The sequence below is a fragment of the Equus caballus genome, chromosome 8, assembly GCF_041296265.1.
Source record: "Equus caballus isolate H_3958 breed thoroughbred chromosome 8, TB-T2T, whole genome shotgun sequence".
Taxonomy (NCBI): domain Eukaryota; kingdom Metazoa; phylum Chordata; class Mammalia; order Perissodactyla; family Equidae; genus Equus; species Equus caballus.
The window spans coordinates 57,395,462-57,409,303 of NC_091691.1; positions in this window are offsets into that span (position 1 = coordinate 57,395,462).

Below are 13,842 nucleotides of genomic sequence, written 5' to 3' on the forward strand. Positions count from 1 at the left end.
CACATCTTTCTAACAAAGGAAGACCTGAAAGTTGCCACATTGAGCTCACCATTTCTGAGAATATCATGGAGTCCAATTTGTGTGACGAACACTGAATAGGTTCAATCTCATCAGCCGTGTCTCTCTGGGACTCAAGGACATTCTCCATTTTAGCAGAATCAGAAGTCCCTGAGCTAAGACCTAATGACTTTAGTGAAATTGCTCCCTGTGGTAGATTTCAAGGAAAGGTGCTCAATTTGCACCTGGTAAGAGAGAGTAAAGAAACTAATGATGAAAAATGCAAATAATTCTCTGTGGTTGTAACAAAATCACTTGTTATTGTCCCCTTTATCTTCTCCTGGCTACAACATTATACAGTGACTTGCACAATGTTCTCAAAAGCTATTTGTAAAGTAAGTTAATACACACAGCGCAGTCCTGCACAAGAAGCTGTGAGTTTAACACCAAGGTCAAGCCTCTAGTATACACACGCACATAAATTTTTCATATTATATGCCAAATACATATATCAACTGATCATTGGGCAAAGAAATTGGAATCTGTTGATCACAACATCAGACGAGAATATAGAAATCATCTAAAGCAACATACATAGTTTACATATTTAAAAATGAACAATTGACATCTAGGATTGCTACGTTATTCACTCAAGGTCACGAAATAAATTAGAGGCAGGCTAGAACTAAAATTCAGACTCTGTCTAGACCTCCTTCCGCCACATCCTCCTGGCTCTGTTGGCAACGTTATTCTGAACTTGTTTTCAACTGTTCAAATTTAAATGCTGAGTAAAACCTTGCTAGAATCTGAGAAAATACCCGATTTTTATTTCTTGACTCAACATGCCAGACTAAAGTCAGATTGTTAATCTTGTATTATTTCTTGATTCAAAAATTGACACACAATTTAGTTCTTTCCAGAAGGATTAATAGGTTTCTCTCGCGTTAAAATATATTTACACCAGAGTCTTAAAAAAACACTGAGTAGCAACAGAAAATAAATCAACGAAAGTTCAAGTTACCTTTCAAATATCAATCATCTGTTTGCAAATCTGTCCCTTTCACATTACAGATTGCTGAGAACTGTCTAGCTGGTAGCAAACGCTAGTGTTTTAAATGCAAGTCTTCTGTGAAACCACTGCTTCTCCTAAAGTAATAGTTTATTTTCTGCAAGAGGAAGCCTTTTAATTTTATGTGTGTTGTTTTCAGTTTTCATAGACTGCAATCACACCATTCCTGATACTCCCTTGTAGGGCAAATTTGCTTTCAATCATGGTAACTTCTGCCCACTGGAAAAAGGAGAGTGCTTTGGCTAAAAACCCACTGCTGCCACCTAGTGTTACTGGACAAGCACTGCCTCCACTTGATCCCTTGTCTTTGTGTCAGAGACACCAGCTTTCGTATGGAAAAAGAGACAGAGAGAGAAAGAAAAAGAGAAGGATCAGTTACTTTAGCAACAATCTTAGTAATTAATTATTTAGGAAACTTTTGTCTCTTTCTATTGACTCTTGTATATTTGAATAGTCTGGGTTCCAGACATGCTTTCTTAACATGCCTGGCCTTTGAATTCTTTGAATGTTTTAAATTAATGAATCGCTAAAGACAATGTGGTAGCTTGAGGCAATCATCCATACGGATGAAGTTCACTATGAATAGATATATGCTGCCATAACCCATGTGTAAGAGCAACATGTCCTTTTTATTCTATTCATGTCAATTCCAAACCTCCTAAGGATGTTATTGTCAATAGCTGAGCCAAAGATATCAGAGAAATCCACACACCACCAAGTCATTTTGCATTACAGGGAAAAGACAAATTCAACAAAGAAATTCACTAATGTATTCCAAATGAATTGATCAAACAATGGACAATAATTTCCTTGTATGAGATATTATTTTACTGAATAGGAACTACCTGTCCAAGGGTCTAAAATAATGAGATTTAAATGACTTTGAAGATTCATATCCATTTTATGGGGGTGTTTATATGCCATTCAATAGAAGCTATTCAGGAAAGTGTTGCTAGAAACATGAAAGGCTAGAGTTCCAGGGTGAAGAACAAGCTAGAGTGGCAAGTGTCTGAGGACATGAGAAGTAGGTGTCAGGAGAGGGAGGATGTTGTGATTACCTCCTGCCTTGTCGAGGTAGAGCAGATGTGTGTCTAGAGATCCAGGAAGCTCTCTGGGAGAGAGCCCGGTAGAGAGGAGAGCTCTGTCTCAGACACAGAGGAAGCACAAAGTAGTGGCAAGAGCATAGGACTCAAGCTCTTTAGATGTGGATTTTTCCATTAAGCTGATGTGGATTTTTGAGCCATAATGTAACTTTGTTAGATCTTTCCTTCTTTTACTCATTTCCACAGAACACACCTGCACAACATGAAATCAGGAAAGTTTCCTTTGTTGATGCAACTAAATACATCTCTAGGACATTCTCTTCTGAAAATGTAAATAGAATGAGCTACTCCTTGGTAACTTCAGCTTTGAGATACATACAAATGAACCCCCAAATCTCAGTGGTTTATGCCATAAAAAATTCATTTCTCATTTATGTAATAGTTAAACACGAATGTTCTGTAGGCAGTCTTCCATGCTGAGATGTGGGGACCCTTCATCCACTAGGACCTTGGAGCTGTTCGTTCCAGCCAGGGGATGCAGAATCAGGGACTGTGGACAATCGCACAAGATGTTTTTATGACTAGACCTGGAGTTGCCTTATATCATCCTCACCCTCATTCCACTGCTCAGAATTCAGACACATGGCCACACATATACATCATATGCTGGGAAATATTGCCTCGATTTGTGCTTAGGAAGTAGAGGTCATAGATTTTGATGAAGAGTTTCAAGATGATGAATATATGACATACACATTTCCCAGATACCATACATTTGTCAAATGCAGGAGTCAGCAAACTAAGGCTCATGTGTCAAATTGAGCATAACACTTATTTTTGTACAGCCCATGAGCTAAAAATAGTTACTACATTTTTAAATGGATGGGGGAACATAAGAGAGAGAGAATATGCAACAGAAACCATTTGTGGCTTGCAAAGCTTTAAATATTTACTATCTGGGCTTTTCAAAAAAATGATTGCTAACTCCTGGTTTATCTGTATTACTTAGTGTCCTGGAAAGAAACAGATGTCACCTTCAAAAGAGCATTTAATGAAGGGATTTGTGTTAGTTTTCTGTTGCTACATAACAAATTACCACAAACTTAGTGGCTTAAAAAACACGCAAGTATTATCTCATAGTTTCTGTGGTTCAGGAGTCTGAGCACAGCTTATCTGAGTCCTCTGCTTAAGGTCTCAGCAGTTTACAATCCAGGTGTTGGCTGGGGCTGTGGTCTCATCAGAGGCTTGACTGGGGAAAGAGTCCTTTCCAAGTGCTGTCAGGTTATTGGTAGAATTCATCTCCTTAAGGTTATAGGACTGAGGTTCTGATTTTCATGTTGACCAGAGGCTGCCCTCAGTTTCTAAAGGCCATCCACAGTTCTCTGCCATGTAACACTCTCCATGAGCAGTTCGCAATATGATTGCTTTTTCAAGGCCAACAGAGCCTCACATAATACAACTTAATCAAGGGAATGGCAACCCATTGCCTTTGCCATATTCTATTGATTAGAAACAAATCACAGATTCTACCTCTGCTCAAGGAGAGGGGATTACACATGAGCCTGACCCATTTGGTGGAGGGAGGGTGTCATCCTAGGATGTGTCTGCCACAAGACTACTTACAAAGGTTTAGCAGAATTGAGGGAAACCCACAGGGATGGAGAAATCCTAGGCTCTGGGAAGCCACTGCCATTCGTAAACCTGAGTGGAAAGGAGAGGAGCAGTTACCAGAACTGAGTGAGACTTCCAGTCATCAGAGCAGACCACCACGATGGGATCCATGACCTTCAGTACAGAATGCAGCTATTGCCAACTCATAGCCTAGCAGGAGGACCCAGGAATACATACCAGAGCTCCTGTTCCTTCCAGTTCTCTGTCTGCTGCCTGACCCTCCCCCCAGCTAATCCAGAAAGGCAGAAGGCAATGGAAACTGATTGGTGCAATGCACCGAAGTCAGCTTCCTAGGGCAGAGAACAAGGTGGAGACAGATGAAGAATGAATGTAGAGGGGCAAGTAAAAGCAATTCCAAATATCTGGCTTTTCACTTTCTCAAAGTTCAAGGAAAACAGCAAATCTCCTTCAGATTAAATTATGTCTAATGTTTGTCTACATCAGAAACAAGGATGACCAGAGTCTACAGCTATTCAGAGAACCACTAAGACTATTCAAAATCATCTGAAGAGCCAACATGTCTGAGCTTGCCTCAGGGGTTAAGTTGATCTCAGACGACACGATGCTTATCCAGCTCCTAGAAAGGAAAATGCAGCAGCGTATATCTCACTCTAACCAAGTGATGCAGTTGGAGAATGTTCTTTATGGAAAAGATGAATGCAGCTCCACCCAACACTGGGAGCAGATGACACCTGCTAGTACTTCCCATTTGAATCTCCAGCTTAGTGTCTGTTTTTAAATGAATTATGAGCTTTCTTCCACTGAGTCAGGCCTGCTATAGAAACAGGAATGCTCCAGCTGGGAAAAAGTGGTACTTAAAAAACTAGCTTTTCAGTACGTAAATTTCTAAATGGTAGAGCCATTTCACTATTGGGTCGGCTTCCCCAGCCAACTGCTTAACTCCATCAATTGCAGCTAGGAGAGGATGTCTTTAAAAAGCAGGAGCATGTTGGAACTGGAACTGCTAATGGATCATAAAGGAGAGAAATGGAAAAAGAATTAAGACATATTTTTGGCACGTTTATGGGTGTTTTTGTTTTGTTTTCAGTATGTAAGAGAATAGGTAGTGATCATCCAAAAGTGAATTTGGAATTAATATCATTCTCGAATAATATATTCATAGGATTTAAATGTCTTGTATGTAATAATGCCAAAAGTCCTAGAGATGCAGAAAGTGAGAACAGATTTCAGAAAGGGATTTGAGCAGAAATCTACTGCTAACAAAATTTCAGTAAATTCTTTGGTTAATATAGGAGACTTTCCTTCATATCACTTCCACCCACACCCTAGCACCCAGTAAGATATTGCTGCCTAATGGAAAAGTCTTCTGATTAGAGGTTAGGTATAATGAATTTTAAAGAACTTATTAGCTAAATATGATAACATGGCAGGCTTTCCGCAGCAACTGTATTGGTTCTCTATAAATAGAAAATTAATTAATAATGAAGAAAATAAAGTAGCAACCATAACAGAGTGTGAAAGGTAGCATTTTTTAAAAATTTCTATTAACAGTTCATTACAATAAATTACAATGGCCATGGAAATTTTGTCTGAATGGCAAATTCACCCATGATTCGTGCTACTGGAATCAGATACCATATGAGCTGATAACATTGGAGATATTTTAACATCTTAATATAAAACATGTAGCCCAAAAAATAATCAGCAGTAAAATTTTGCTATTTTCCTGGGCTATAAAAATACATACTTAAAAATGGGAATTCTTGCAAGTTGGTTACAAGGGAATATTTTTAACTGTTTTTCTACTTTTTGAACCTTTTCTATCAAATATGACTTTAATAATACAAAAAGTAAAATTCACTAAAAAACAAAACTGGTATAAAGTAGATAAAATGTAGCCAGAAATTTGTTTTATACCAACAAAATATAATGAAGAATTTTGTTTCTGAAGGGGCGTGAACGGCAGATATTGGAGAAGGAGAATTGTTTTAATTATCTTATTCAAGAGATGCTTGCAAAATTTCTTACTCTCAAATTCACTTTAATGTCGTAGAGCCAGTATATGGTGACATAACACAGTCTTATGTGGAATCAGTAGTTATCCACTTAATTTGGCCATCAATTAGAAGACTTAAGAAAATATCACATAGGGCATGGATTTTCTAGAGTAAAATTGGTATTTATATGGATGATTTTTCCCTTGCTATAATTGATTCTCCCTGTATATTGAACAGGATAGAACCAGAACAAGAGTCATGGACTTAAAATATCATCCCTCAATAGTTTCCCCCATCTTTCTCTCCATATAAACGTTGTACACGTCATACAGAGTGCAGACTCCTTATGCAGACAAGTTAGCCCCTTCCTAACTCTATCTTTCATGTCCCGGACTTAACTCACAGCACTACCTGGATACTATTCCTGATCGACATATGGAACTGGGTGCTGTGCCTTGGTCTTCCGCGTTTCTCTATCTGCTCGTCTTTGTGCATGAGATTTTCTCAATTTGGAATGTCCCTCCCTTTTTTTCAGTCATGTAAACTCTTTCTCATTTTGTAGCGCACGCACACATACCTCTGTGAAACCTCTTTGTCATACTCATGCAAAAATTAGTCGTTCTTTCTGAGATTCCGTAACACTTTGTAAATATCATAGCTTTATCAAACTGGATGGCAGTTATTTGTTCACACGCCCATCTCCATCACTGAACTGTGAGGTAACTGTTTCTTCCTTATTCCTACCCACTATTAGCATGGTGGTGCAAAATAGAGTCAAATGACTCTTTGTTTAATGAATGAATGATTAAATAAATGGTTGAATATTAAAGTTGCCCTATTGAGAATCAACAGTCTGTTTTCTATAGAGCAGGAAAGAACAATGGATTCAAAGGTTTACGTAGCAGTCATCTGTAATATGGGGCAATATTAGGAGCAAATAACAGGGACTAATGCATCCGTGACCCAAGCCTGTATACCAGTTTCTAATATACTGGATTTACTTTTATGCAGACACAGCTTTAGTTTTTCTAGATGCTTCTGCTAAACCTTACATATATTAATAGGAAAGGCATAGCCGGATGAGATTAGCAGAGAAGAGAAATGAAGTTCACAAGTTTATTCTGGGAGAAAATATGATAGAAAGAACCCAGACCCACTGGAAAACTCTGATATCTCGCAGGAGAGTTGAATCTTCACATTCTTGGTTTTTAGAAACCGCACTGAGCCTACACAAAACATGATGTAGCATTTTCTGTGTGCCAGTAGAGGGCAGCACACACTTCATTAACTGGGAGAGCAGGTTGCACTGAATTCCTGCTTTAGCAGCCAGAGCTTGGAATAAGTGCTCTAGCAGCAAAGATCCTACATTCTTCGACCTCAACCAAAAGTCTCCTGAAAAAGTTTTATTCTTTAAATATTTTTGTGTTGACATCATTTCGTTAATTTCTACCACACATTTCCAACTGCGATTTTATTTATGCCTTGAGGGGCAGTGTGGCAAAGTAGAAAGAACAGAGGCTGTGTGGCTAGACAGAACAGGTTTATACATCTGGAATCCACTGCTTACTAGCTGTGTGGTTTGGTAAAGTTACTTGATCTTTCCAATCTTCCTTTTGCTCCTGTTTAAAACAGATAATAAGATCTACCTCATGGAGTTAACATAAGATCAAATAAAAATATGGGTATCAGCTTGATATCAGCCCCTTCTCTGTTATTTCCCATGTAGAAAAACAAATATCTACAAATGTCTATCATATGCAAGTGAATTGCAAGGCACCATGGCAGAACAAAAAATGCCCAGCTAGAACCAGCATTGGGTAAATTTGCCAAGTGAGCAAAATTTCCCTGCCAAGAGCTCTAGCAAAAAGTATTAAAATATTAGGAATAATATTAATAATAATGTAAAGTTTCTTGGAAATAATAAACACGTTACACACAATGGATTTATGGAAATATGGAAGACCAAGCCACTTGATAAAGTGCAATACAGCTCTGCTGCAAGTCCCAGGATCTGGTAGGAACCCAAGGGATGTTAGTCCTCATTCACAATAGCCTAGGCATGGGAACAACCGAAGTGTCTGCTGATGGATGATTGGATAAAGAAAATTTGGGGTATGTGTACAACAGAATATTATGCACCCATGAAAAAGAAGGAAATCCTGCCATTTGTGACAACATGGGTGAAACTTGAGGGTATCATGCTAAGTGAAGGTGATCAAAGAGTACACACTTCCAGTTATTAGATGAATAAGTTCTGGGCATCTAATGTACAACATGGTGACTATAGTTAACAATACTGTATAGTATACTTGAAAATTGTTAAGAGAATGGATCTTAAAAGTTCTCACTACACACACAAAAAGAATGGTAACTATGTGAGGTGATGGATGTGTTAACTAACCTTATTGTGGTAATCATTTTGCAATATATGTGTATATCAAATCATCACATTGTACACCTTAAACTTACACATTGTTATACGTCAATTATATCTCAGTAAAGCTGCCTTTATCACATCCCTCAAGATGCTGTTTAATATCTTAGTATGTTTTATATTTAAAAAATATTTAATCCCCAGTTTTAACATAATAATATTTCATATATGTGAAATTAAATAAAATTATGTTCTGATTTTCCAGTCTTGTCCAAATCTCATAGATTTTATTACTCAAAATGTTTATCATTCATTTTTAGTTGCTTTTAATTTAAAGAGTCCAACTTTATTCCTAGTGTTTTAATACAGCTCTGCCGAGTATTGGGAATTTGTCTTTTAATATGATATAGTCTATTACTGCATTTTCTAGAATAAGCTCCCCTTGGTTAGGAGGCATTATTCTTAAAGTAGTGGTGGTGAATTTTGTTTGTTATTATTTTACTTATAGTTTGTGCATTGATAATTGTAATTGTGGTTGCTTGGTTGTTTTCCTTTTTTGTCATATTTTTTAAGCTTGGATATCAGTGTTATATTTCATTCTAAAGTGAACTTGGAAGATTATCCTTTTTTCTGCTCTCTAAAATAGTTTAAATGGCTTTGAGATTACCTGATTTTGAAGTTTTAGTAGCGTTTCCCTGGGAAACTGAGTGTCATCACTGTATGCTGGCTGCTCCTTGATAACTCTATTTCTTTTACTAAAATTAGTCTGTTTAGACTTTCTATCTCTTTTGGAGTTGTTTTTGGTAAACAGGTTTTTACAAAGTTGTTCAATTTTCAGGGTTTTCAAATTTAATTTCATATAATGCTCGAGACTATATTTTAGGATAATTTTTTATCTTCTCCCTTATGTTTTTTTCTCTTTGCTATTTTTAATTTTGTGTATTTGTGCTCCCACTATCCCTCTCTTTTTTTAATTTGGCTAGTTAGTAGTTTACTATTTTGTTTATTTTTCCAAAGCACCAGTTTTTTACTTATTTGTTATTTATGTTACTCTTTTCTTATTCATTAATTTCTGGCTTTATCGTTATTAATTCTTCCTTTGGCTTTCTTGTGGTTTACTTTTCACTTCTCCTTCTAGCTTTCTGAATCATGTTTAATTTATTTGAGCTTTTTTAGCATTTTTATTGATATACATATTTAATGATATAAATTTTACTCTGAGCACCACTTTTGCAATAGCCAATAGAATCTGATGTGTTGAGTTTTTGCTATTTTCAAGGAGCTTTACAACCTTGATTTTATTTCCCTTTTGATTCAAATCTCCAACTCTCCTTTGAATATAGCATTCAAAAACATTCGAGCTATCAGGGCCCTTTCGTTTGTGATTTTCTTTTATTGCAATGTGGTGTGAGAATTTTATTCGTCTTCCATCTCTATTTTAGAATTACGAGTCTTCCTTTGAGATCTAATATGTGATTAATTTACGTGAAATGTTCCAAGTTCTTTGGTAACAAAAGGTGTGCGCTCTACGACTGAGGTGTTGAATTCCACGTGGAGATGAAGACCTCCTCTGCGATTTTGTATTTTTTGTTAATTGATCTGGTCTTAGATTGTGAGACATACAGGAATGTATGTTATAATTAGTGTTGGTTTTGTCTATTTTTTCTTGAATCTCTTGTAGATTCTCATTTATAAAAGTCATTTCTGAGTGTTTGGGTGTGTAAATATAATAACTACTATATATTTTTTATAAATTATAGTATTAAGCCTGATAATCTTTGTTCCTTGTTCTATTTAAGTCTTTTTGGCTTGAATTATACCTTGTCCAATATCAGTATTGCAATCCTTCCATCTTTTTGTTTGTATTTCCCTTAAAAAAAAATTGTTCTAAATTCATTTGGTTTGTGTGTGTGACTTGTATACAGCACAGAATTGAGTTCTGTTTTATTAGCCAATTAGAAAATCTTCATTTTTCAATGAGTGAATTACACACATTTGCATTTATTGTTATGACCAATATGTTTGGTGTTGATTCTGACCTGTGGTCCATTGTATTTATTTGCTTTATCTTTTTTACTATTTATTTGCAATTTTTGAAGTTTGTATTTCTTCTCTGATGGGTATCTTTATACTAATTCCTTTTAAAATACTCCTAGTCTTCTCATTTGTAAATGGTGACTGTTGATTCCCTACTATGAGCAAAATTTAAATTACTTAGTAATCTCTTTTTCACCTTACTCTCCTTGCTTAGCATATGACTTAAGGTAGCAACCTTTTATACCCAGTTAATACCTACAAGGCAATCAATGAGCATATTCTACTTTTCATATCCTCTCTCATTTCCTCCCATTTAAAACTATACACTGCTCTATTTCTGTTATCATCATTTACTTCATTTTAACTTTAAGCAAGTGTGAAATATTTTCCAGGTGTTTCTTAGTTGTCTGAAGCTCATCCTCTAATAGGGAGAATGTTCTCTCTGGATCAAAGTCAAGCTTTCAGGACAGAAAAAAAATAGAACTAGAAGGAGACTCTCATCCGGTTTCATTGGTGACCCACAGCAAAGTTTGTCCACGTCGATGCCAGTCCAGTGAGAACCCCAAACTCACCAGTCTGTGAGGCTAGCTCTAATAACAGACTTAGAGGGTCTATGCCTGTGTTTCCATTGTGATTCTCCTTCTTATGACAAAAAATACTTTTAGATAGCACGACGTAAAACAGTAGCAAAAAGGACAGCAAAAAGGGATGAAAAAGCCTAATTCCACCAAAGATGCCAAACAAGTGGGAACTAAGAACAAAACCTAGGTACCAAACTGAGAATAAATAGCTGAGAAATTCAATGCGAAGGCAGCTGTTCAGGTTCTTTACTGACTTACCAGGTTAGTGTGGATTCAACAAGCTGTGAGCCGCTAGACACAAGGTGTATCCGTGTCTTCTCTGGTTGCCCCTGGTCAAAGGCTGGGGTCTGCAGCAATGGGCAGTGTGTACCATGTCTCAATGGGACATCCATGAGAACTATGGAAATAAGTTAAGCCCACCCAAATGAGAGCAAGAAGAGGCTATTTATTCAATGCTTGCTATAGCAAGGAAGTCAACTACCATCACTTGTCTTTGGCAGAAACTCAAAGGCAAGTAAAGGAGTGGGTAAGCTTCCTAGTAGAAGAAGGGACGGCTTCAGGTGTGCTGTGATTGGAGGCTGTCGGCATGGAGACACTGCAGGTGGGGCAAATAGGAGTAGAGAATCCTATGTGATTGGTTAGGGGTGCATATTTGGCTTTCTCTGGTTGGTCCTTAAAGGAAAGATAGGGCAAAAATTAGGGGAGCCATTTTGGACCAATTGTCACACGGTTGTGTTTGGCCTCCTGGACTGTTTGCTACAGAGAGCAGTCTGACTTCTTGGCTCGGTTGTTGTAGGCAGTAGGTTGGCTCCGAGGGCTGGTTGCTGCAGGTTGTGGGTCAGAATTGTATTTTCATATGTGGTCTGGCCATTGTCTCTTTGTATATTTAGTCTCTCGCTATAAGACAAACAAATACTAGGCCAGTAAGATGTCTTCAATCTCTTAGATCTCCTAGTCTCTGACTTCCAAGATCTCTAATTCCCTATCTCCATCATCTTGGGTAAGTCACTTATTCTCTGTAGATCTCAGATTTCTTATCTGAAACATGACAGAGTTCATCTAGAAAACAGTTCCCAGCCTCACGTTGTGAGTGTGCAAATGGATGGGAGAAATGGCTCCAGGAGAGGGGCACTTGGATGGTGATTGGGAATTGCACAGAACCCATAGGCTATGTTACCTAATGCAGCAAACTCAGCTGAGTGATGTGTGTAGCTCAGGTAAATGCTTCCCGGCAGGTATCTTGCTATAGGGGAAAAATAGTTGAAAACTTCTGGTCCAGTTAATCTGTCAGGTTCATTTCACTCTAATTGCAATAAGAACCAATTCTCAGCTCCAGACTACCCACTTCTCAGTCTGTGCACGACTATCACTAGCATTTATGAGATTGGGAGCAAAAAGTAAACACTGTCCTAATGATCTTCATGGGGTCAACTGGCAGGTACATGTTGATTAGAGGCCAAGATCAAATAGTGATATTGATTTAGTCATTAAGTTCCTCTCGGTTTTCCAGTCTCACTAATTTTAATCCTCTTCTCTTTTTCAGGTGCTCAGTTGTCCTTGTGGAACCACTGCCTTTGCTAAAAACTAAATTATTATTAATGTTTCTTTCTGAACAAAATGTGAGGTGAAATGCCGTGAGTTGCCCTCTTTGGATTATTGAAATAGGCCACTCTCAGTCATTTTGAGTAGTTTTGACAGAAATTGTGGTGAATTTCTTATGTTTTTTAAAAAATCTCGCTTACATAGTTCTATATGCACAGCGTTAACTGTCTATTCAGTAAATATTTATTGTTCCTAGTAGATCAAGGTACTCATCTAGACCCAAGGAAATTATCAACAAATAAAAACAGATAAGTCCTAGCCCTCACTGGAGCTTACATTGTAATGCTATAAATTGGACTTAAATACATAATGTTCCTAAGGTGATAAAAGTACTAGGAAGTAAGACAAAGAGATACAGAATGATAAGGGGTGTTACTGACATGAGGTTGTGGTAAAAGACTTCTATGATAAATCGATGTTTGAACAGAGACCTGAAGAAAGTGAAGGAAGAAAATAATAAAGGTTTCTGGGAAAATAAAAAAAGTACAGAGGCCCTGAGACTATAGCATACTTGGCATGTTCCAGACACAGGAAGGAGGCCACTGTGGTCAGAGCTGAGCGAGTGAGGGAAGGATGGTTGCAGGTAAGCATGGTTTGAAAGGGGCAGAGAAGCAAGACCACAGAAGGTCTTGGGGCCATAGTAAGAATTTTGGGGGTTTACTCTGAGCAAAATGAGAAAGCCGTAAGGGCTTTAAATGGAAGAATGATGTAATCTTACTTATATTTTAAAGGATCTCTCTGGCTGTTATGTTGAGAAAAGACCAAAGAAGGACAAAGACTGAAGCAGAGAGATAAGATAGGAAACCACCTCAATGGGGTAAATGTGGGAATAACTTAACTTGGATTAGGAAAGCAGCAGTGAGGAGGGTAAGAAGTTGCCTCACTGGATGTGGGTGTGAGCAAAAAAGAAAGTCAAAGATGCCTCCACAGTTTTTGGCCTGGATGATAGAAAATAGAGTTGACAATAACTGAGATGGAGAGGCTACAGGTAGAGCATGTTTAACAATGATGGAGAGACAGAGCTCCATTTTGAACATGTAAGAAGCCTATTAGACATCCAGGTGAAATCTCAAGTAGGCAATTGCGCAAATGTGTCTGAAGTTCAGGAATAAGGTCACGGCCAGAGGTAAAAATTTGGAAGTCAGTTTAAGTAAGGAATTTATAGCAATGAGAACAGATGAGATCAACTACGGAATGAATGCAAGCAGAGAAGACTTGGAAGTTTGAGCCCTCAGGCATTCAAATGTTTGGAATCTGGAAGATCATGAGGAACTAGTGAAGGCTCTTGAGAAAGAAAGGAGAAGATTCAAGACAGAATGGTAGCCTGGAGTCCAGGTGAAGAAATTGTTTCAGAATTAAAGAGATTGCTTTTGTTGAATGATGCTAATAGAGTAAGATGAAAACCAAAATGACTTTGAATGATGACATAAAAGTCATACTTAATGTTGACAGACGAGATTTTAGTGGATTGCTGGAGAAGAAAAATTGATTACAGTGAAATCAAGGGAGA